Below are 24,673 nucleotides of genomic sequence, written 5' to 3' on the forward strand. Positions count from 1 at the left end.
CTTTACAAAGCCCACGTAGCGTGCACAAAACAGCACATCAGTCAGGCCCACTTGAAGAGATGGTAAAGAGGAAATACTTCTGCTGCATCCAGTAAAACATAGAGATTGGCCTGCTTTAAAGGTTGACCATGTCCTTCATGGGTGTCTGTCAATATGATACTTCCCTGCTGCAAAGCTTACATTCGAAACGCCAGAACAACTAGGCCCAGAGCACAAAGATGCAGTCAGGTTGAAAAACGAGATACTGAAGAGCAATTTTGTATTTCAGAGTGGGAAAAGCAAATATGACCCCGACGTGATTTGAACACGCAACCTTCTGACCTGGAGTCAGACGTGCTACCATTGCGCGACGAGGTCCTTGTGACAGTCCACCTGGTGTGTCTGATGACAGAATAAAGGTAGGAGACGTACATGGACCTGCAGAGCCTCATTGCTTCTTTAAGTAGACTGGCTAGGATAGCTTCCTTCTGTGCATCAGTACATGCTGCAGCCAAACCCTTCCCATGAAGTCTTGATGTTTATGAATTGAATGGCAAGTTTTGAAAAACTAAAGCAAGCGAGAAGAATTGCTTGCAGTTTATTGGATTTTTTGGACGTCAGCAGACGAGACCTGCGAGAGGTAAACAGAAGTTCATAGTTGGTCATGCTGAATTTTTGAGCCAAAATGCATCGTCCCTGGGTGGGCTTGAACCACCAACCTTTCGGTTAACAGCCGAACACGCTAACCGATTGCGCCACAGAGACTCATGCAGTGCTTACACTGGGGCCTGATTGGTGTGCTGTTTGCTTATGCTTCCCAGGCAACCTGAAAATATTTCTAAAATAGCTCTATTTCCCACAGCAAATCAGGGTATCAAGCACTTCCCTACCTCCCCTAATCCACAAACACAGGGGATTTAGTAGAGGACAGAGCCCATCAACAGTGCACCAAATGTCCTCTGTGTAGGCATAACTTGCTATGAGGAGAAAGCCACAGTTGCGCACTTGTGTTAAAAGGGGACAGTAGGCTGAACCCAGAGAACACGGGAGAAATGACTCAGGTTTACTGAGTGGAACACTCTGTGTCTTTGTGCCAAAAACAGCAGCGTCTTTTCGGTTAACAGCCGAACGCGCTAACCAATTGTGCCACAGAGACTCACTGGCATGTGTGTTCTGCCTTTGGCCTGATTGCATTGCTATTTTTTTCTGATTGGCAGAAAACCTGAACTTTTTTCTGAAAAAGGCATGCCTCTCTTAGCACTGCAGTGCATTAGACTGCTCCCTTGCTTCCCTGAGTCCCCAAATACACAACCACCTTGGGCACAATAGAAGACACATTCCAGCAGATTTAGCAAGAGTGCACCAAGTTTTCTATATGTAGGTACCTTGCTGAGAAGCAAGACCTGCAGTTGCATTCTTCTGTTAAAAGAGGGCAGCAGAGTGCACCAAGAGAACTTGGGGGAAGTAGCTTATGTTAACTACTTGCCATGCTCTTTATAGATCCCTCTGTTTGACTGGGTGAATTCTAATTTCTGGGGTAGAGTAAGCAATTTTTGGATCTAGATGCTGTGCGCAACAGGAATGCTATATACTGCACTGTACTGCTACTGAAAAGTTACCAATTTTACAGGATGTTCAGGTAAGCTTTGTTTCAGAAAACAACTTGCTAGAGGCCCTAGGACAGATTACTGGGACAAAGGAAGAGGGTTTGGGGATTAGCACATCTCCTATGAAAGGTACAGTCACGCCCGAGACAACTCTGAGTGCCTCCTCAAATTCTAAGAAATGCGAACTGGGGTCCTACGCCTTTTATTGCCAGTGGATCTTTGTGTTTCAGACAAATGTGCACGCCTCCCAGAGCCCCATGCAATGCACTTAGGGAAATGGGGGAAGGTGATGTGCAACCCTCTCGCTGACAATGTCTCTCTTGTCTATAATGTATCTATGAGAGAGAGAGAAATAGGCAATGCGAGAGTGAAAAAGTAAAATGGAAATGTGTCTACTGAGACCAGTATAAGGGGAAATCCTCACAATCCAGGACCGACAGTTGATTGGGAGGGCGCTTACAGTTTTCTGACACCAGACCGGTACCTGAACTCACAAACCCAAACTGCAAAGTGATGGGCATTGCCACTAGACTGCCGACCCTCTTTCGGGCCTCAGCATATATCCTTTAGTCACACCTAGAGTTCCCAGGACAGTGCAGCATTCAGCGATTACACGAAAATATTGACAGCGCTAGGAGGCCATGCAAATGGCAGAGGTATGCTTTACAAAGCCCACGTAGCGTGCACAAAACAGGACATCAGTCAGGCCCACTTGAAGAGATGGTAAAGAGGAAATACTTCTGCTGCATCCAGTAAAACATAGAGATTGGCCTGCTTTAAAGGTTGACCATGTCCTTCTGTGGAAACAGAGAAATTGACATGAGGCCGGGAAGCCCAAATGGAAACACACCAACACAGGTTACAAAGGACCATATAAAGCGCTTTATTTCAAAGTTACAAAGTTACCAAGTTATCAAGGTCAATTGACATGCGAATAGCTATTCGGCTCTCTGACTCACACACGAACCTCCAACGATAAGGTTTCGCATCGAAAGTGGGAGAGACCGATCATCGGGATGCTTGGGTTTTTATACATTTAGTACTGCATTGGCCAGCCCTCTTACAAGTTAACCATTTCTGGAACCATGGCTAGGGTTCGTAGCCTGGTCGAACATGCAATCTCCATATATTAGATCGGTTCCGCTGATACAGTTACATATTTACACCTAGGTTAAACAGAGGACAGGGTCTTAGTTCATGACCCTAACAAGTAGCCTGCGGACATATTATTCATTCACGTGTGCGGAGGTCACCATGGCCGAAGTCTTACTCGCAATGTCATTCGGCCTCCATTTTGTGATTCGGGGTGACTTCCACACTGCAAGAATACCTAAAATGGCGGCTAGATCCAAGATGGCAGCTTACACAATACATTAAGGTCAAGACCTTGCCGCGGAACCTATGTTCACAATATTCTTTAGACAGCTTGGCGTAGGCCAACATACATTTAAACAATGCGATTGGGGTCACAATATTATATCGATTTCCACAGACCCTCCTTTTGGCCTATGCCAAGTGCTAAAACATAGTTTTCTAATACTTTTGAAAATACTTGAAGGCATTATCATCCATAGGTTCCGCATCATTGTCTGAAATATCAATAGCCATAAGGTCGTTCGTAAGAACTTCTTGCAACATGAACTCTTTAGATGCTGTCTTCGGAGTGTATATCTTACGCCCTATTGCGCTCATTACCTGGGCACAACATTCCCCCATCATTCCGCATATACTTGGGAGGCATTGAAAACAACAGCAAAGAAATAACAGAGTCCCTAAAATACCTAAAATGACAGAAAGCACCTTCCACCCCCAAGATCGTAGAGAATCCCAAAACCAGGTACTAAGGCTCCAGTCTCCTACAGGGATATGGACTTCAGAACTAAGAATGTGTAAGTTCTGAATTGCTTTAAATATTGTTGGTGAAGAATCTGGTACGAAAACGCAACAAGCGGACCCCACTAATTTACATACTCCACCTCGTTCGGCTAAAATGACATCTAATGCCATTCGATTTTGCAGTGCTACGAATCTTATCGCCTTTTGCTCTAAGGTCATATTGTAAAGTATGTCCGTGGTCCGGTTGATCGTTTTCTCCAATACCCTCGCTAATCCCCTAATGTTTTCTGAATTTGCTATTTGTCCCCAAAAGGGGACTACTGATTTGGCTATATCCCCGAACACTTGTCCGGGGGTATCTCCCTCACTATCTCGTCGCGGGCGAGCCTGGGATACCTCTAAGGTACTGGCTATAAATACACCTGGTAACAATATCCCTAAATAACAAGTCCCCTGCCAATCCTTGGGCAACCAGGGAAAAGCTAAACTACCACAAACAAAATAAACGGGTCCCCCTACATACAAAGGCCTATTTTCCCCAGTCAAATTTACAATATGTATACAAGGCTCAAAATCTCCCATTGGCCTAGTGCCATTTCTTTGTACACAGAAAGGGACAGAATCAGGATTGTGATTTACAGAATAAGAAGGAGGCATGGCATCCTTATTGCCTATCGGAGCCATCTTGAAAGAAACTAGATTTTGGAAAGGAAAGGAAAGTTTATCAGACGGTCTAATAGAAGCGATATTAGGTCTACTCCTATTTGCGAAAAAGCGAGCATCCCAGGGGAGTCAATTCACGTCTCTCAAATTCATTCAAATTAGTGCCATCGAAGTTCCCTGAGATGCTATCATTCCATCGGCCAAAGAAGAGTGCTCTAAGAGAGGCATAGCAGGAAGTCGTTAGAGGTAAGGGATGTATATACCATCCCAGTCCCTTGTTCCCATGTTGTGGCAAATGCGTGCAAATCCAACAATTACTCTTATTAAAAATAGCATGCGTAGCGTTCATCACAATCATCAGAGTGTTATTATGATATTTCTGTCTATGCCGAGAGTCCCTAGGGGACAGAGTGTGAAGGTGTACAGAGGGAGTCAAAACAGTTGGTACAATTTTGGTCGGTAACAGAGGCTTCAAAGGATAAATCTCTTCAAAGTACCAAAGTCCCATGGCAGCAGTTGCAAAACTAACAGTAATCAAAACAAGAACACAACAGTACGTTTTCAGGGCCCAGGCACATTGTCCATTGTTCGAACTGGTCACCTCCTTATCTAATAGTTCAATACGAGGAGCAGCGGTGAAGGCGGCAGGCATCATGGTTGTCCCGATCGACGGCCCCAATGTTCGTTGCTGGCGGCACTTCGGCCGCGCGACTTCTTAGTCCTTCCCAACCCTAGCCAACAGAACCCTCCTTTTCTGTGTTCCAAAAAAGGGAAAGACATTAGTATTCCAATCACTCCTTTTTTTTCCAGATGCACGATACTCGTGCAGCGATTTTATTTTCGTGGTCGAAGGTTGTACCTGATGGTACCCAAGTTTTCCGAATCCAAAAGCAGAGTATCGTCGCTCCCTGAGGGGAGCGTCACGTCGGTGGCGACGGAAGTCGCAGAACTTGAAACCAGAGTTTCCGGAAGTGATTGATCAAGGGAGTGCGGAGACAAAATGGACGGCTCCCCGAGCTCCTCAGGCTCAGAGAACTTCTCCGACGCACTCACAACGCTGCTTGCTACTCCGAGATCAGAAAGTGTAGCATCAGCAAGGGGTTCTGTTTCTTCTGTAACTTGTGGCGTCGGGTGAGGGATCTTCTTGATGTGTGTTGCATGTATCCAGTTCTTCTTTCCTGCCACCCGCACTGCCGTCCTGGTGACCAATAAAACCTGGTAGGGTCCCCGCCAGCGAGGCGCGAGACAGGAAGACCTTTCGTAGGCCTTTACCAGGATCCAGCTGCCGGGCAATATATCGTGCCCTGGGCCCGTAAACCGTACAGGTAAGGCGGCCTTCACCTGGTGGTAGATGAAATACAGGTTTTTAGTCAATTGATTACAATAATCTACAAGCAATACATTCTCCACATCCCTCAGGGCTTTAGGTTTAGGGAGGCCCCAAATATTAGCAGGCCTTCCCATTACTACCTCAAATGGAGAAAGCCCAGTTCTAGTCTGGGGTGTGGTGCGCATAGCTAACAATACAATAGGTAAAGCATCTGGCCATTTTAATTTAGTCTCAGCACATGTTTTTGCAAGTTTGTTTTTCAAAATACCGTTGTGTCTTTCTACCAACCCCGCACTTTGAGGGTGCCTAGCTGAATGAAAACGTTTCTCAATCCCTAAGGCAACACATATTTGCAATATTACAGCTGCGATGAAATGTGGGCCGTTATCCGACCAGATTATCCTCGGGAGCCCAAATCGAGGAAAATATTCTTTCACCAAGATCTTTGCGGTGGTCATGGCGGTAGCATCTTTGGCAGGGAAAGCCTCGACCCACTTGCTAAAAGCACAAATGATAACAAGAACATATTTCAAGTTATTACAACGTTCCATTTCAATGAAATCAAGGTGAATGGTTTCAAAGGGGACAGAGGGGGGCCCGAAACTTCCCCTTGGAGTCACTGTCCCTTTACCCACATTGTGCTGCAGGCAAATCATACAATTCTGAACATATTTTTTTTCAGTTTCCAAAATTTTGTCATTCACCCAAACCTGCTGTAATATCTTTGCAATTTGCTGGGCACACACATGTGTTGGACCATGTGCCATTGTGACCATTGCTAATACATAAGAATCAGGAAGCAACCATTTCCCGTCAGATGCGTCCACCCAACACCCTTCGTCATCCAATTTCCCCATGCCTTCAGCCCATTTCCTAGATTCATCAACAGAGGCATCAGTCTGAATATCTCGCACAGACCCAATGCCTTCATCTATTATACAACCATCTCTCACTTCCCTTGAGGTATACATGTCTGTGCTAAGGTCTGTAGCTGTTTGTCTAGCTATCGAGTCTGCAAAAGCATTTCCTTTGCCCACATCATCTATGACCTTACGATGAGCAGCACATTTCATAATCGCTAGTTGTTTAGGGAGTGAGAGTGCTGAAAGTAACTGTACTATTAAGGGACCATGCTGAATCTTGGTCCCATGTGAGGTCAGAAACCCTCTTTCCGACCACAATTTTCCGAAGTTGTGAGCCACCCCAAAGGCGTACTGACTATCCGTATAAATATTAACTCTATGCCCTTGGGAGAGCTCACAAGCACGAGTCAACGCTATAATCTCTGCGGCCTGCGCAGAGTTATGCGGAATCCTTTTAGTTTCTACGATCTTGTTTAAAGTAGTAACTGCATAAGCAGCTGTAGATGTGCCATTCGGAAGTTTAAAGCAGGAGCCATCACAAAACAGCTCCCCTTCCGCATTCTCCAAAGGAGTATCTGAGAGGTCTATTCTGCCCTTTGTTTCTTGTTCGGTGGCGTACAGGCAGTCATGTGATCCATCATCGCCGCAAGCAGAAGTTTGCGGGAGAGGCAAAAGTTCAGCCGGATTGAGAACACAACACCTTTTAATTTGGATATGAGGAGCAAATAGAACTAATTCATACCTGGTCAACCGGGCAGAAGTAAGGTGTTGTGTTTGAGTTTTATTCAATAGAATATCAACAGAGTGAGGTACCATCAGAATCAAATCGTGGCCTAGGACCATCCCCTCACTCTGTTTTACAGACGCAGCAGCAGCAGCAACAGCGCGCAGACATCGCGGCAAAGCGCATGCGACAGGATCAAGGGCAGAGGAATAATAGCCGCACGGCCTATTCTTCCCTCCATGTTCCTGCGTTAACACAGACAAAGCACATCCATTACATTCATGCACAAACAACACAAAGGCCTTATCGTAATTTGGTGTACCCAGAACCGGTGCTGAACACAGCGCGGCTTTGAGAAGCTCAAATGATCGTTGATGTTCCGATTCCCATGGCAGTGGCAAAGAAATGCCCTTCCTCGTCAAAGCCAACATCGGTTTTACCACTAGGGCAAAGTTCGGGATCCACAGTCTACAGTAGGACGCCATCCCTATCAGGGCTCTGACTTCCTTCTGTGTTTTTGGGACAGACATGCCAGAAATGTGTTTTATTCGTTCAGGTGTCAATCTTCTCCCCTCCTTTGACAGGAGGTAGCCTAAATAGGCAACCTCCTGGCAACAATATTGAAATTTCTTAAGTGAAGCTTTGTGTCCATGTTCAGCTAAATGAACAAGCAACAATATAGTGCCTTCTTTACAAGCTTTCTCAGAGTCTGCAGCTAAGAGCAAATCGTCTACATATTGAAGCAGCGTGCAAGTAGGTGGCAATTCAAGGGTGTCGAGCTGCTCTTTTAAGGCTCTACTATAGATACTAGGACTTTCAGTATACCCTTGAGGCGCCCTTGTGAATGTAAATGAGCGTCCCCCCAAGGTGAACGCAAACAAATACCTGCTCTCCTTGTGTATCGGAATACTAAAGAAGGCGTTTTTCAAATCTACGACACTGAAGTGCGTAGCCGTAGCAGGGATCATTGTTAAGATTGTAGTTACATCCGGCACGATTGGAAATTGTGGGGCCACTACCCGGTTAATAGCACGAAGATCTATTATAAACCGGTACGGAATTGCATTGTCGCCTTTCTTATATACCGGTAAGATCGGACTATTACATAAGCTACCTGTAATCTCTTCGATCACTCCACGATGTACAAAATCGGAGACAATGCATTTCAAAGCGCGCTCGCCCTCAACTGAAATTTTATATTGCGGAATGCGCGGCAGTTTAACCCCATGTTTCAATACTATCTTAACAGGGTCAATGTGCAATATCCCGACATCATTGTCGTCTATTGCCCACAAATATTCTGGGACAATGCCAAATTCGGGAGGTAGAGGTCGGGTCAAGTATTGGGAGTTAAAAGGTTGCTGTGGTGAAACTGTTAATCTTATTCCGTCAGGGGAACAATGAATCACTGCGTTCAATTTCTTCAACATATTTAACCCCAGCAAATTTTCTCCACAGTTTGAAGTAAGAAGAAAAGGGCACTGGTCTGTAAAAGGGCCCAAAGAAATGGGTACCGGTGCAGAGACCGGACAAACAGTTGGTATACCAGAGAACCCTATAGAAACATTTGTTTGCCCTGACAGGGGAATGTTTGGAACCCGAGAATGGTCAATGGAGCACTTCTGCGCTCCAGTGTCGATCAAGAACTGATGTTTCCTATTCCCCACCAATAATTCAACATAGGGGCCCTTCTGAATAACGGGAATAGGTAAAGGTTCCAAACGCTGCTTCGGGCAATCCTAGTAAGGCAGAACTTCATCAAAGGGAAGTTCCTCAGAAAGATAGACGGCGGAAGGGTGATCAAATATATTTCTTGAGTCCATACTCGAAGTCTGATTTTCCTGTGAAAAAGGTTGCTGGGGATCTCGTAGAAGCTGACCCCTATCAGGACCCCCTGCTCCAGGGCGGCCCCGTGGTCGCCTACCCATACCTCCGAATGTGCCTCCTGACCTCTGACGGAGGGCAGGGCACTGTGCTCGCCAGTGACCTTCCTGGCGGCAATAAGCACACTGATTAATATTTATAGAATTTAGAGGAGTATTTCCTCTTGGAATGTACTGACCTCTAGTTTGTGTCGTACCTCCTCTGGGGTGCCTGACAATTTGCTGCAACAATACCTTAGTCTTTAGGTCACCCCTTCTTTTTTCTATTTTCTCTTTTTCGTTATTAACCCTATTCTCATAATACTGAGCCATATGCAAAACCTCTGACTGAGATTTTGCCTGCCAAGCGCTCTCTGAGGACATAATTTGTGACTGGATGTCGGGCAACAATCCACGCACAAATTTGTCCACAAACAACCTCTTCCCCGACTCTGTACCCAAATCCTGTCCACTGAAGTCGGAGAACACTTGTTCAAACCTATTAAAGAATTCAGTGGTACCTTCAGTTTTTCCTTGGACACAGGCCGTAAGCTTGTCCCAAATAATCCTTTTTTCTGGAATTATAGTTTTCAATTTGGCAACTATTCTATCAGGTAAAGTGAGTATTACCTGCGGTGGTTTCTCACCAGCTGGTCGTTCCCCATCTATTCTAGTTAGATTTACCCATGTATCCCCTAACCCCGGCACATCATCTACTGTCCGTACCTGCTTCCATACATCAACAGGTAAAAGCACTGGAAACAATAAATCCATGTCACTTAAGGTGAACACGGAAGACTGCAAAACGGATTCTATTTCTTTATAAAACCCTGTCGGGTTCTTCCTAATATCAGGGACTGATTGTCTGATCGTGTTCACTTCCTGTCGAGAGAACGGGACGTGAACAAACTGTGATACGTAGTGTGCTGGGATATCCACCGCGGGAGCACCAGTCGCCGCGTCGGCGGGGATTTCTACTTTTGGGACAAGGGTCGGAGGGACCTCTCTCATAGGCAACTGAGATATAGGGACCTCCGACCGCTTACTGAGTAATAAGGCCAAATCAAGCGCTAAAGCAGCTGTGGAAGTGTCGGGCGAAAAAGCTCTTTTACAAATACCTAATAACTCTGTGGGGCAACCAACCTTCTTTCTTATACATTCTTCCTGCAAGTGCTGTACCATCACTTGAATTACCTTCCTTTGCATTTCTACCGTATATTGACTATATGTATCGTATACCTCATCCGGCGGTATTGATGGATCCGAGATCCATCGAACCGCATCTCTAGTACAAATCCGTACTTCCTCGGGTGCTGATCTTCGGCACGAAAGGAACCGTTTCTGCATATATATCCTATCGTCCTCATCATCCTCATTTTGTAATCTTTCAAAATCCTGTCTAAACTCAAACAATCTATCAACATGTCCATATACTTTCTGTTCGGTATCCCTTGAGAGTGCCAAAGCGTTCAGATCTCTCACCCCTTGTGGGAGATCCGAAGTCTGCAATCTACCCCACATTACACCTAAATGAATCCCCAGTCCTTCAATAAAAACGTTTTTCTCGGGAAAATCGTGCAAATTAGATAATGTTGAAAATACCTCAGTTTGATCACCTTTTTCCATGCAATGTTTAGCCCAAGCAAATAGTTCCTGTTTCCTGCCCGCAGGAACAGTACTACGAGTCACTATCCTCGACCCTGCACCAGGATCTGATTTAATAAACACAGGACTCCCCGAGATCGAAAGTGTAGGTGAACCTAACATGGGTGCAGGGGAAAGAGGTAAAGTAACAGACGAAATAGACGGAGGAGCGACAACTAAGGAACTAGGGGTAGTAGGCTGTGTAAGAGGAGTAGGAATAACGATAGGAGCAATAGCAGGAATGGGAAGAGCGCCCACAACAGGAGCATACGGAGGTGGCGCTGAAGAATCAGGCCTCCGTTCGTTTAATATTTTCTCAATAAACTCCTCGGAAACATGGAAATCTTTAGAAGGGTAAATTTTCTGGACTCCGAGCGAAAAAGCTCTGTCCATTTTCTGGGTTTCATCTAATCGTTTTTCCTTGTCATATAACAATGCCTTTTCGGCATTCGTTTTATGACGTCGTGCATGTTTATCCCTACTTTTAAGCTGCTGTAATGCTTCCTTTTTCCAATTTTGTAACACATCAAAGGCTGCTGGCCTAGCCTTCTTCTTAAGCAAAATCGACTCTAAGTATTCAATACGGGGGATCTCAAAACTACCATTGATTGGCCACTGAAATCCGGAGGCATTTCTGGTCTGTCTGTGCCAAATGTCATTAAATACAATACTACCAATGCCATACTTACAGTACATAGTACACGCCGGCGACCCCTCCTGTGGTGCCGGACGGCTAAATTCCAAAGATTGTCGATCGCTGTGGAATAGAGCCCTAAAACAGCTAGACAATTTCCCAGGCATTTCTCAAAGAATTGGTGTTACCTGGTCCAATAATTGTGTCTGCAGATACAATACGCCAAATTCAAATTGTCAGGGTTAAATTAAGAGCCGGGTCACGACTACACCTGACCAAACCTAAGGAGGACCGTACGGTTTTCAAAGGACTTCAACTAACAAATTTTACCTGCGTTCAGTGGTTTCGGCAAATCTGCCCGCCTCGGATTTGGACCCTCGTCAAGATGCCGTGTCAGACCGCACGACTATCGCCCAAGGATCGGATCGTGCAGCGCTGCCGAGGTATCGCGTCTCGATCGGTCGGGCCCGCAGAATCACACCGTCCGATCCCGATTCGATAGTCTGCGTCAACCTTCAATGATCCGGCATCAATCTTGAGGGTCCCTATTCGGGCGCCAACTGTGGAAACAGAGAAATTGACATGAGGCCGGGAAGCCCAAATGGAAACACACCAACACAGGTTACAAAGGACCATATAAAGCGCTTTATTTCAAAGTTACAAAGTTATCAAGTTATCAAGGTCAATTGACATGCGAATAGCTATTCGGCTCTCTGACTCACACACGAACCTCCAACGATAAGGTTTCGCATCGAAAGTGGGAGAGACCGATCATCGGGATGCTTGGGTTTTTATACATTTAGTACTGCATTGGCCAGCCCTCTTACAAGTTAACCATTTCTGGAACCATGGCTAGGGTTCGTAGCCAGGTCGAACATGCAATCTCCATATATTAGATTGGTTCCGCTGATACAGTTACATATTTACACCTAGGTTAAACAGAGGACAGGGTCTTAGTTCATGACCCTAACAAGTAGCCTGCGGACATATTATTCATTCACGTGTGCGGAGGTCACCATGGCCGAAGTCTTACTCGCAATGTCATTCGGCCTCCATTTTGTGATTCGGGGTGACTTCCACACTGCAAGAATACCTAAAATGGCGGCTAGATCCAAGATGGCAGCTTACACAATACATTAAGGTCAAGACCTTGCCGCTGAACCTATGTTCACAATATTCTTTAGACAGCTTGGCGTAGGCCAACATACATTTAAACAATGCGATTGGGGTCACAATATTATATCGATTTCCACACTTCATGGGTGTCTGTCAATATGATACTTCCCTGCTGCAAAGCTTACATTCGAAACGCCAGAACAACTAGGCCCAGAGCACAAAGATGCAGTCAGGTTGAAATAACGAGATACTGAAGAGCAATTTTGTATTTCAGAGTGGGAAAAGCAAATATGACCCCGACGTGATTTGAACACGCAACCTTCTGATCTGGAGTCAGACGCGCTACCATTGCGCCACGAGGTCCTTGTGGCAGTCCACCTGGTGTGTCTGATGACAGAATAAAGGTAGGAGACGTACATGCACCTGCAGAGCCTCATTGCTTCTTTAAGTAGACTGGCTAGGATAGCTTCCTTCTGTGCATCAGTACACGCTGCAGCCAAACCCTTCCCATGAAGTCTTGATGTTTATGAATTGAATGGCAAGTTTTGAAAAACTAAAGCAAGCGAGAAGAATTGCTTGCAGTTTATTGGATTTTTTGGACGTCAGCAGACGAGACCTGCGAGAGGTAAACAGAAGTTCATAGTTGGTCATGCTGAATTTTTGAGCCAAAATGCATCATCTCTGGGTGGGCTTGAACCACCAACCTTTCGGTTAACAGCCGAACGCGCTAACCGATTGCGCCACAGAGACTCATGCAGTGCCTACACTGGGGCCTGATTGGTGTGCTGTTTGCTTATGCTCCCCAGGCAACCTGAAAATATTTCTAAAATAGCTCTATTTCCCACAGCAAATCCGGGTATGAAGTACTTCCCTACCTCCCGTAATCCACAAACACAGGGGATTTAGTAGAGGACAGAGCCCATCAACAGTGCACCAAATGCCCTCTGTGTAGGCATAACTTGCTATGAGGAGAAAGCCACAGTTGCGCACTTGTGTTAAAAGGGGACAGTAGGCTGAACCCAGAGAACACGGGAGAAATGACTCAGGTTTACTGAGTGGAACACTCTGTGTCTTTGTGCCCAAAACAGCAGCGTCTTTTCGGTTAACAGCCGAACGCGCTAACCAATTGCGCCACAGAGACTCACTGGCATGTGTGTTCTGCCTTTGGCCTGATTGCATTGCTATTTTTTTCTGATTGGCAGAAAACCTGAACTTTTTTCTGAAAAAGGCATGCCTCTCGTAGCACTGCAGTGCATTAGATTGCTCCCTTGCTTCCCTGAGTCCCCAAATACACAACCACCTTGGGCACAATAGAAGACACATTCCAGCAGATTTAGCAAGAGTGCACCAAGGTTTCTATATGTAGGTACCTTGCTGAGAAGAAAGACCTGCAGTTGCATTCTTCTGTTAAAAGAGGGCAGCAGAGTGCACCAAGAGAACTTGGGGGAAGTAGCTTATGTTAACTACTTGCCATGCTCTTTATAGATCCCTCTGTTTGACTGGGTGAATTCTAATTTCTGGGGTAGAGTAAGCAATTTTTGGATCTAGATGCTGTGCGCAACAGGAATGCTATATACTTCACTGTACTGCTACTGAAAAGTTACCAATTTTACAGGATGTTCAGGTAAGCTTTGTTTCAGAAAACAACTTGCTAGAGGCACTAAGACAGATTACTGGGACAAAGGAAGAGGGTTTGGGGATTAGCACATCTCCTATGAAAGGTACAGTCACGCCCGAGACAACTCTGAGTGTCACCTCAAATTCTAAGAAATGCAATCTAGGGACCTACGCTTTTTATTGCCAGTGGATCTTTGTGTTTCAGACAAATGTGCACGCCTCCCAGAGCCCCTTGCAATGCACTTAGGGAAATGGGGGAAGTTGCTGTGAAGCCCTCTCGCTGACAATGTCTTTCTTGTCTATAATGTATCTATGAGAGAGAGAGAAATAGGCAATGCGAGAGTGAAAAAGTAAAATGGAAATGTGTCTACTGAGACCAGTATAAGGGGAAATCCTCACAATCCAGGACCGACAGTTGATTGGGAGGGCGCTTACAGGTTTCCGACACCAGACCGGTACCTGAACTCACAAACCCAAACTGCAAAGTGATGGGCATTGCCACTAGACTGCCGACCCCCTTTCGGGGCCCCAGCATATATCCTTTAGTCACACCTAGAGTTCCCAGGACAGTGCAGCATTCAGCGATTACACGAAAATATTGACAGCGCTAGGAGGCCATGCAAATGGCAGAGGTATGCTTTACAAAGCCCACGTAGCGTGCACAAAACAGCACATCAGTCAGGCCCACTTGAAGAGATGGTAAGGAGGAAATACTTCTGCTGCATCCAGTAAAACATAGAGATTGGCCTGCTTTAAAGGTTGACCATGTCCTTCATGGGTGTCTGTCAATATGATACTTCCCTGCTGCAAAGCTTACATTCGAAACGCCAGAACAACTAGGCCCAGAGCACAAAGATGCAGTCAGGTTGAAATAACGAGATACTGAAGAGCAATTTTGTATTTCAGAGTGGGAAAAGCAAATATGACCCCGACGTGATTTGAACACGCAACCTTCTGATCTGGAATCAGACGCGCTACCATTGTGCCACGAGGTCCTTGCGGCAGTTCACCTGGTGTGTCTGATGACAGAATAAAGGTAGGAGACGTACATGCACCTGCAGAGCCTCATTGCTTCTTTAAGTAGACTGGCTAGGATAGCTTCCTTCTGTGCATCAGTACACGCTGCAGCCAAACCCTTCCCATGAAGTCTTGATGTTTATGAATTGAATGGCAAGTTTTGAAAAACTAAAGCAAGCGAGAAGAATTGCTTACAGTTTATTGGATTTTTTGGACGACAGCAGACGAGACCTGCGAGAGGTAAACAGAAGTCCATAGTTGGTCACGCTGAATTTTTCAGCCAAAATGCACCGTCCCTGGGTGGGCTTGAACCACCAACCTTTCGGTTAACAGCCGAACGCGCTAACCGATTGCGCCACAGAGACTCATGCAGTTCTTACACAGGGGCCTGATTGGTGTGCTGTTTGCTTATGCTTCCCAGGCAACCTGAAAATATTTCTAAAATAGCTCTATTTCCCACAGCAAATCAGGGTATCAAGCACTTCCCTACCTCCCCTAATCCACAAACACAGGGGATTTAGTAGAGGACAGAGCCCATCAACAGTGCACCAAATGTCCTCTGTATAGGCATAACTTGCTATGAGGAGAAAGCCACAGTTGCGCACTTGTGTTAAAAGGGGACAGTAGGCTGAACCCAGAGAACACGGGAGAAATGACTCAGGTTTACTGAGTGGAACACTCTGTGTGTTTGTGCCAAAAACAGCAGCGTCTTTTCGGTTAACAGCCGAACGCGCTAACCAATTGCGCCACAGAGACTCACTGGCATGTGTGTTCTGCCTTTGGCCTGATTGCATTGCTATTTTTTTCTGATTGGCAGAAAACCTGAACTTTTTTCTGAAAAAGGCATGCCTCTCTTAGCACTGCAGTGCATTAGACTGCTCCCTTGCTTCCCTGAGTCCCCAAATACACAACCACCTTGGGCACAATAGAAGACACATTCCAGCAGATTTAGCAAGAGTGCACCAAGGATTCTATATGTAGGTACCTTGCTGAGAAGCAAGACCTGCAGTTGCATTCTTCTGTTAAAAGAGGGCAGCAGAGTGCACCAAGACAACTTGGGGGAAGTAGCTTATGTTAACTACTTGCCATGCTCTTTATAGATCCCTCTGTTTGACTGGGTGAATTCTAATTTCTGGGGTAGATTAAGCAATTTTTGGATCTAGATGCTGTGCGCAACAGGAATGCTATATACTGCACTGTACTGCTAATGAAAAGTTGCCAATTTTACAGGATGTTCAGGTAAGCTTTGTTTCAGAAAACAACTTGCTAGAGGCACTAAGACAGATTACTGGGACAAAGGAAGAGGGTTTGGGGATTAGCACATCTCCTATGAAAGGTACAGTCACGCCCGAGACAACTCTGAGTGTCACCTCAAATTCTAAGAAATGCAAACTAGGGACCTACGCTTTTTATTGCCAGTGGATCTTTGTGTTTCAGACAAATGTGCACGCCTCCCAGAGCCCCTTGCAATGCACTTAGGGAAATGGGGGAAGGTGCTGTGAAGCCCTCTCGCTGACAATGTCTCTCTTGTCTATAATGTATCTATGAGAGAGAGAGAAATAGGCAATGCGAGAGTGAAAAAGTAAAATGGAAATGTGTCTACTGAGACCAGTATAAGGGGAAATCCTCACAATCCAGGACCGACAGTTGATTGGGAGGGCGCTTACAGGTTTCCGACACCAGACCGGTACCTGAACTCACAAACCCAAACTGCAAAGTGATGGGCATTGCCACTAGACTGCCGACCCCCTTTCGGGCCTCAGCATATATCCTTTAGTCACACCTAGAGTTCCCAGGACAGTGCAGCATTCAGCGATTACACGAAAATATTGACAGCGCTAGGAGGCCATGCAAATGGCAGAGGTATGCTTTACAAAGCCCACGTAGCGTGCACAAAACAGCACATCAGTCAGGCCCACTTGAAGAGATGGTAAAGAGGAAATACTTCTGCTGCATCCAGTAAAACATAGAGATTGGCCTGCTTTAAAGGTTGACCATGTCCTTCATGGGTGTCTGTCAATATGATACTTCCCTGCTGCAAAGCTTACATTCGAAACGCCAGAACAACTAGGCCCAGAGCACAAAGATGCAGTCAGGTTGAAATAACGAGATACTGAAGAGCAATTTTGTATTTCAGAGTGGGAAAAGCAAATATGACCCCGACGTGATTTGAACACGCAACCTTCTGATCTGGAGTCAGACGCGCTACCATTGCGCCACGAGGTCCTTGTGGCAGTCCACCTGGGTAGTCTGATGACAGAATAAAGGTAGGAGACGTACATGGACCTGCAGAGCCTCATTGCTTCTTTAAGTAGACTGGCTAGGATAGCTTCCTTCTGTGCATCAGTACACGCTGCAGCCAAACCCTTCCCATGAAGTCTTGATGTTTATGAATTGAATGGCAAGTTTTGAAAAACTAAAGCAAGCGAGAAGAATTGCTTGCAGTTTATTGGATTTTTTGGACGTCAGCAGACGAGACCTGCGAGAGGTAAACAGAAGTTCATAGTTGGTCATGCTGAATTTTTGAGCCAAAATGCATCGTCAATGGGTGGGCTTGAACCACTAACCTTTCGGTTAACAGCCGAAGGCGCTAACTGATTGCGCCACAGAGACTCATGCAGTGCTTACACTGGGGCCTGATTGGTGTGCTGTTTGCTTATGCTTCCCAGGCAACCTGAAAATATTTCTAAAATAGCTCTATTTCCCACAGCAAATCAGGGTATCAAGCACTTCCCTACCTCCCCTAATCCACAAACACAGGGGATTTAGTAGAGGACAGAGCCCATCAACAGTGCACCAAATGTCCTCTGTGTAGGCATAACTTGCTATGAGGAGAAAGCCACAGTTGCGCACTTGTGTTAAAAGGGGACAGTAGGCTGAACCCAGAGAACACGGGAGAAATGACTCAGGTTTACTGAGTGGAACACTCTGTGTCTTTGTGCCAAAAACAGCAGCGTCTTTTCGGTTAACAGCCGAACGCGCTAACCAATTGTGCCACAGAGACTCACTGGCATGTGTGTTCTGCCTTTGGCCTGATTGCATTGCTATTTTTTTCTGATTGGCAGAAAACCTGAACTTTTTTCTGAAAAAGGCATGCCTCTCTTAGCACTGCAGTGCATTAGACTGCTCCCTTGCTTCCCTGAGTCCCCAAATACACAACCACCTTGGGCACAATAAAAGACACATTCCAGCAGATTTAGCAAGAGTGCATCAAGGTTTCTATATGTAGGTACCTTGCTGAGAAGCAAGACCTGCAGTTGCATTCTTCTGTTAAAAGAGGGCAGCAGAGTGCACCAAGAGAACTTGGGGGAAGTAGCTTATGTTAACTACTTGCCATGATCTTTATAGATCCCTCTGTTTGACTGGGTGAATTCTAATTTCTGGGGTAGAGTAAGCAATTTTTGGATCTAGATGCTGTGCGCAACAGGAATGCTATATACTGCACTGTACTGCTACTGAAAAGTTACCAATTTTACAGGATGTTCAGGTAAGCTTTGTTTCAGAAAACAACTTGCTAGAAGCCCTAGGACAGATTACTGGGACAAAGGAAGAGGGTTTGGGGATTAGCACATCTCCTATGAAAGGTACAGTCACGCCCGAGACAACTCTGAGTGCCTCCTCAAATTCTAAGAAATGCGATCTGGGGTCCTACGCCTTTTATTGCCAGTGGATCTTTGTGTTTCAGACAAATGTGCACGCCTCCCAGAGCCCCATGCAATGCACTTAGGGAAATGGGGGAAGGTGATGTGAAGCCCTCTCGCTGACAATGTCTCTCTTGTCTATAATGTATCTATGAGAGAGAGAGAAATAGGCAATGCGAGAGTGAAAAAGTAAAATGGAAATGTGTCTACTGAGACCAGTATAAGGGGAAATCCTCACAATCCAGGACCGACAGTTGATTGGGAGGGCGCTTACAGGTTTCCGACACCAGACCGGTACCTGAACTCACAAACCCAACCTGCAAAGTGATGGGCATTGCCACTAGACTGCCGACCCCCTTTCGGGCCTCAGCATATATCCTTTAGTCACACCTAGAGTTCCCAGGACAGTGCAGCATTCAGCGATTACACGAAAATATTGACAGCGCTAGGAGGCCATGCAAATGGCAGAGGTATGCTTTACAAAGCCCACGTAGCGTGCACAAAACAGGACATCAGTCAGGCCCACTTGAAGAGATGGTAAAGAGGAAATACTTCTGCTGCATCCAGTAAAACATAGAGATTGGCCTGCTTTAAAGGTTGACCATGTCCTTCATGGGTGTCTGTCAATATGATACTTCCCTGCTGCAAAGCTTACATTCGAAACGCCAGAACAACTAGGCCCAGAGCACAAAGATGCAGTCAGGTTGAAATAACGAGATACTGAAGAGCAATTTTGTATTTCAGAGTGGGAAAAGCAAATATGACCCCGACGTGATTTGAACACGCAACCTTCTGATCTGGAGTCAGACGCGCTACCATTGCGCCACGAGGTCCTTGTGGCAATCCACCTGGTGTGTCTGATGACAGAATAAAGGTAGGAGACGTGCATGGACCTGCAGAGCCTCATTGCTTCTTTAGGTAGACTGGCTAGGATAGCTTCCTTCTGTGCATCAGTACACGCTGCAGCCAAACCCTTCCCATGAAGTCTTGATGTTTATGAATTGAATGGCAAGTTTTGAAAAACTAAAGCAAGCGAGAAGAATTGCTTGCAGTTTATTGGATTTTTTGGACGTCAGCAGACGAGACCTGCGAGAGGTAAACAGAAGTTCATAGTTGGTCATGCTGAATTTTTGAGCCAAAATGCATCGTCCCTGGGTGGGCTTGAACCACCAACCTTTCGGTTAACAGCCGAACGCGCTAACCGATTGCGCCACAGAGACTCATGCAGTGCCTACACTGGGGCCTGATTGGTGTGCTGTTTGCTTATGCTCCACAGGCAACCTGAAAATATTTCTAAAATAGCTCTATTTCCCACAGAAAATCCGGGTATGAAGTACTTCCCTACCTCCCGTAATCCACAAACACAGGGGATTTAGTAGAGGACAGAGCCCATCAACAGTGCACCAAATGCCCTCTGTGTAGGCATAACTTGCTATGAGGAGAAAGCCACAGTTGCGCACTTGTGTTAAAAGGGGACAGTAGGCTGAACCCAGAGAACACGGGAGAAATGACTCAGGTTTACTGAGTGGAACACTCTGTGTCTTTGTGCCCAAAACAGCAGCGTCTTTTCGGTTAACAGCCGAACGCGCTAACCAATTGCGCCACAGAGACTCACTGGCATGTGTGTTCTGCCTTTGGCCTGATTGCATTGCTATTTTTTTCTGATTGGCAGAAAACCTGAACTTTTTTCTGAAAAAGGCATGCCTCTCGTAGCACTGCAGTGCATTAGATTGCTCCCTTGCTTCCCTGAGTCCCCAAATACACAACCACCTTGGGCACAATAGAAGACACATTCCAGCAGATTTAGCAAGAGTGCACCAAGGTTTCTATATGTAGGTACCTTGCTGAGAAGCAAGACCTGCAGTTGCATTCTTCTGTTAAAAGAGGGCAGCAGAGTGCACCAAGACAACTTGGGGGAAGTAGCTTATGTTAACTACTTGCCATGCTCTTTATAGATCCCTCTGTTTGACTGGGTGAATTCTAATTTCTGGGGTAGATTAAGCAATTTTTGGATCTAGATGCTGTGCGCAACAGGAATGCTATATACTGCACTGTACTGCTACTGAAAAGTTGCCAATTTTACAGGATGTTCAGGTAAGCTTTGTTTCAGAAAACAACTTGCTAGAGGCACTAAGACAGATTACTGGGACAAAGGAAGAGGGTTTGGGGATTAGCACATCTCCTATGAAAGGTACAGTCACGCCCGAGACAACTCTGAGTGTCACCTCAAATTCTAAGAAATGCAAACTAGGGACCTACGCTTTTTATTGCCAGTGGATCTTTGTGTTTCAGACAAACGTGCACGCCTCCCAGAGCCCCTTGCAATGCACTTAGGGAAAGGGGGGAAGGTGCTGTGAAGCCCTCTCGCTGACAATGTCTCTCTTGTCTATAATGTAACTATGAGAGAGAGAGAAATAGGCAATGCGAGAGTGAAAAAGTAAAATGGAAATGTGTCTACTGAGACCAGTATAAGGGGAAATCCTCACAATCCAGGACCGACAGTTGATTGGGAGGGCGCTTACAGGTTTCCGACACCAGACCGGTACCTGAACTCACAAACCCAAACTGCAAAGTGATGGGCATTGCCACTAGACTGCCGACCCCCTTTCGGGGCCCCAGCATATATCCTTTAGTCACACCTAGAGTTCCCACGACAGTGCAGCATTCAGCGATTACACGTAAATATTGACAGCGCTAGGAGGCCATGCAAATGGCAGAGGTATGCTTTACAAAGCCCACGTAGCGTGCACAAAACAGCACATCAGTCAGGCCCACTTGAAGAGATGGTAAAGAGGAAATACTTCTGCTGCATCCAGTAAAACATAGAGATTGGCCTGCTTTAAAGGTTGACCATGTCCTTCATGGGTGTCTGTCAATATGATACTTCCCTGCTGCAAAGCTTACATTCGAAACGCCAGAACAACTAGGCCCAGAGCACAAAGATGCAGTCAGGTTGAAATAACGAGATACTGAAGAGCAATTTTGTATTTCAGAGTGGGAAAAGCAAATATGACCCCGACGTGATTTGAACACGCAACCTTCTGATCTGGAATCAGACGCGCTACCATTGTGCCACGAGGTCCTTGCGGCAGTTCACCTGGTGTGTCTGATGACAGAATAAAGGTAGGAGACGTACATGCACCTGCAGAGCCTCATTGCTTCTTTAAGTAGACTGGCTAGGATAGCTTCCTTCTGTGCATCAGTACACGCTGCAGCCAAACCCTTCCCATGAAGTCTTGATGTTTATGAATTGAATGGCAAGTTTTGAAAAACTAAAGCAAGCGAGAAGAATTGCTTACAGTTTATTGGATTTTTTGGACGACAGCAGACGAGACCTGCGAGAGGTAAACAGAAGTCCATAGTTGGTCACGCTGAATTTTTCAGCCAAAATGCACCGTCCCTGGGTGGGCTTGAACCACCAACCTTTCGGTTAACAGCCGAACGCGCTAACCGATTGCGCCACAGAGACTCATGCAGTTCTTACACAGGGGCCTGATTGGTGTGCTGTTTGCTTATGCTTCCCAGGCAACCTGAAAATATTTCTAAAATAGCTCTATTTCCCACAGCAAATCAGGGTATCAAGCACTTCCCTACCTCCCCTAATCCACAAACACAGGGGATTTAGTAGAGGACAGAGCCCATCAACAGTGCACCAAATGTCCTCTGTATAGGCATAACTTGCTATGAGGAGAAAGCCACAGTTGCGCACTTGTGTTAAAAGGGGACAGTAGGCTGAACCCAGAGAACACGGGAGAAATGACTCAGGTTTACTGAGTGGAACACTCTGTGTGTTTGTGCCAAAAACAGCAGCGTCTTTTCGGTTAACAGCCGAACGCGCTAACCAATTGCGCCACAGAGACTCACTGGCATGTGTGTTCTGCCTTTGGCCTGATTGCATTGCTATTTTTTTCTGATTGGCAGAAAACCTGAACTTTTTTCTGAAAAAGGCATGCCTCTCTTAGCACTGCAGTGCATTAGACTGCTCCCTTGCTTCCCTGAGTCCCCAAATACACAACCACCTTGGGCACAATAGAAGACACATTCCAGCAGATTTAGCAAGAGTGCACCAAGGATTCTATATGTAGGTACCTTGCTGAGAAGCAAGACCTGCAGTTGCATTCTTCTGTTAAAAGAGGGCAGCAGAGTGCACCAAGACAACTTGGGGGAAGTAGCTTATGTTAACTACTTGCCATGCTCTTTATAGATCCCTCTGTTTGACTGGGTGAATTCTAATTTCTGGGGTAGATTAAGCAATTTTTGGATCTAGATGCTGTGCGCAACAGGAATGCTATATACTGCACTGTACTGCTACTGAAAAGTTGCCAATTTTACAGGATGTTCAGGTAAGCTTTGTTTCAGAAAACAACTTGCTAGAGGCACTAAGACAGATTACTGGGACAAAGGAAGAGGGTTTGGGGATTAGCACATCTCCTATGAAAGGTACAGTCACGCCCGAGACAACTCTGAGTGTCACCTCAAATTCTAAGAAATGCAAACTAGGGACCTACGCTTTTTATTGCCAGTGGATCTTTGTGTTTCAGACAAATGTGCACGCCTCCCAGAGCCCCTTGCAATGCACTTAGGGAAATGGGGGAAGGTGCTGTGAAGCCCTCTCGCTGACAATGTCTCTCTTGTCTATAATGTATCTATGAGAGAGAGAGAAATAGGCAATGCGAGAGTGAAAAAGTAAAATGGAAATGTGTCTACTGAGACCAGTATAAGGGGAAATCCTCACAATCCAGGACCGACAGTTGATTGGGAGGGCGCTTACAGGTTTCCGACACCAGACCGGTACCTGAACTCACAAACCCAAACTGCAAAGTGATGGGCATTGCCACTAGACTGCCGACCCCCTTTCGGGCCTCAGCATATATCCTTTAGTCACACCTAGAGTTCCCAGGACAGTGCAGCATTCAGCGATTACACGAAAATATTGACAGCGCTAGGAGGCCATGCAAATGGCAGAGGTATGCTTTACAAAGCCCACGTAGCGTGCACAAAACAGCACATCAGTCAGGCCCACTTGAAGAGATGGTAAAGAGGAAATACTTCTGCTGCATCCAGTAAAACATAGAGATTGGCCTGCTTTAAAGGTTGACCATGTCCTTCATGGGTGTCTGTCAATATGATACTTCCCTGCTGCAAAGCTTACATTCGAAACGCCAGAACAACTAGGCCCAGAGCACAAAGATGCAGTCAGGTTGAAATAACGAGATACTGAAGAGCAATTTTGTATTTCAGAGTGGGAAAAGCAAATATGACCCCGACGTGATTTGAACACGCAACCTTCTGATCTGGAGTCAGACGCGCTACCATTGCGCCACGAGGTCCTTGTGGCAGTCCACCTGGGTAGTCTGATGACAGAATAAAGGTAGGAGACGTACATGGACCTGCAGAGCCTCATTGCTTCTTTAAGTAGACTGGCTAGGATAGCTTCCTTCTGTGCATCAGTACACGCTGCAGCCAAACCCTTCCCATGAAGTCTTGATGTTTATGAATTGAATGGCAAGTTTTGAAAAACTAAAGCAAGCGAGAAGAATTGCTTGCAGTTTATTGGATTTTTTGGACGTCAGCAGACGAGACCTGCGAGAGGTAAACAGAAGTTCATAGTTGGTCATGCTGAATTTTTGAGCCAAAATGCATCGTCAATGGGTGGGCTTGAACCACTAACCTTTCGGTTAACAGCCGAAGGCGCTAACTGATTGCGCCACAGAGACTCATGCAGTGCTTACACTGGGGCCTGATTGGTGTGCTGTTTGCTTATGCTTCCCAGGCAACCTGAAAATATTTCTAAAATAGCTCTATTTCCCACAGCAAATCAGGGTATCAAGCACTTCCCTACCTCCCCTAATCCACAAACACAGGGGATTTAGTAGAGGACAGAGCCCATCAACAGTGCACCAAATGTCCTCTGTGTAGGCATAACTTGCTATGAGGAGAAAGCCACAGTTGCGCACTTGTGTTAAAAGGGGACAGTAGGCTGAACCCAGAGAACACGGGAGAAATGACTCAGGTTTACTGAGTGGAACACTCTGTGTCTTTGTGCCAAAAACAGCAGCGTCTTTTCGGTTAACAGCCGAACGCGCTAACCAATTGTGCCACAGAGACTCACTGGCATGTGTGTTCTGCCTTTGGCCTGA

The 24,673-nt window shown here is 45.9% G+C and overlaps 11 non-coding genes across 11 annotated transcripts; all 11 read right to left on the bottom strand.

Moving 5' to 3' along the window:
- Positions 1-670: 670 nt before the first annotated feature.
- TRNAN-GUU (transfer RNA asparagine (anticodon GUU)) lies at positions 671-744 on the bottom strand. The gene has a single exon. It is a non-coding gene; the product is annotated as a tRNA-Asn (tRNA).
- An 11,805-nt stretch (positions 745-12,549) lies between these two features.
- On the bottom strand, positions 12,550-12,621 carry TRNAW-CCA (transfer RNA tryptophan (anticodon CCA)). The gene has a single exon. It is a non-coding gene; the product is annotated as a tRNA-Trp (tRNA).
- A 313-nt stretch (positions 12,622-12,934) lies between these two features.
- On the bottom strand, positions 12,935-13,008 carry TRNAN-GUU (transfer RNA asparagine (anticodon GUU)). Its single transcript has one exon. It is a non-coding gene; the product is annotated as a tRNA-Asn (tRNA).
- A 1,790-nt stretch (positions 13,009-14,798) lies between these two features.
- On the bottom strand, positions 14,799-14,870 carry TRNAW-CCA (transfer RNA tryptophan (anticodon CCA)). The gene has a single exon. It is a non-coding gene; the product is annotated as a tRNA-Trp (tRNA).
- Positions 14,871-15,183: 313 nt separating this feature from the next.
- TRNAN-GUU (transfer RNA asparagine (anticodon GUU)) lies at positions 15,184-15,257 on the bottom strand. Its single transcript has one exon. It is a non-coding gene; the product is annotated as a tRNA-Asn (tRNA).
- A 1,789-nt stretch (positions 15,258-17,046) lies between these two features.
- Positions 17,047-17,118, bottom strand: TRNAW-CCA (transfer RNA tryptophan (anticodon CCA)). The gene has a single exon. It is a non-coding gene; the product is annotated as a tRNA-Trp (tRNA).
- A 2,176-nt stretch (positions 17,119-19,294) lies between these two features.
- Positions 19,295-19,366, bottom strand: TRNAW-CCA (transfer RNA tryptophan (anticodon CCA)). Its single transcript has one exon. It is a non-coding gene; the product is annotated as a tRNA-Trp (tRNA).
- Positions 19,367-19,679: 313 nt separating this feature from the next.
- TRNAN-GUU (transfer RNA asparagine (anticodon GUU)) lies at positions 19,680-19,753 on the bottom strand. Its single transcript has one exon. It is a non-coding gene; the product is annotated as a tRNA-Asn (tRNA).
- Positions 19,754-21,543: 1,790 nt separating this feature from the next.
- TRNAW-CCA (transfer RNA tryptophan (anticodon CCA)) lies at positions 21,544-21,615 on the bottom strand. The gene has a single exon. It is a non-coding gene; the product is annotated as a tRNA-Trp (tRNA).
- A 313-nt stretch (positions 21,616-21,928) lies between these two features.
- Positions 21,929-22,002, bottom strand: TRNAN-GUU (transfer RNA asparagine (anticodon GUU)). Its single transcript has one exon. It is a non-coding gene; the product is annotated as a tRNA-Asn (tRNA).
- A 1,789-nt stretch (positions 22,003-23,791) lies between these two features.
- On the bottom strand, positions 23,792-23,863 carry TRNAW-CCA (transfer RNA tryptophan (anticodon CCA)). Its single transcript has one exon. It is a non-coding gene; the product is annotated as a tRNA-Trp (tRNA).
- Positions 23,864-24,673: the final 810 nt, after the last annotated feature.

This window comes from Ambystoma mexicanum, chromosome 11, assembly GCF_040938575.1.
Source record: "Ambystoma mexicanum isolate Mex_15411 chromosome 11, UKY_AmexF1_1, whole genome shotgun sequence".
Classification (NCBI taxonomy): domain Eukaryota; kingdom Metazoa; phylum Chordata; class Amphibia; order Caudata; family Ambystomatidae; genus Ambystoma; species Ambystoma mexicanum.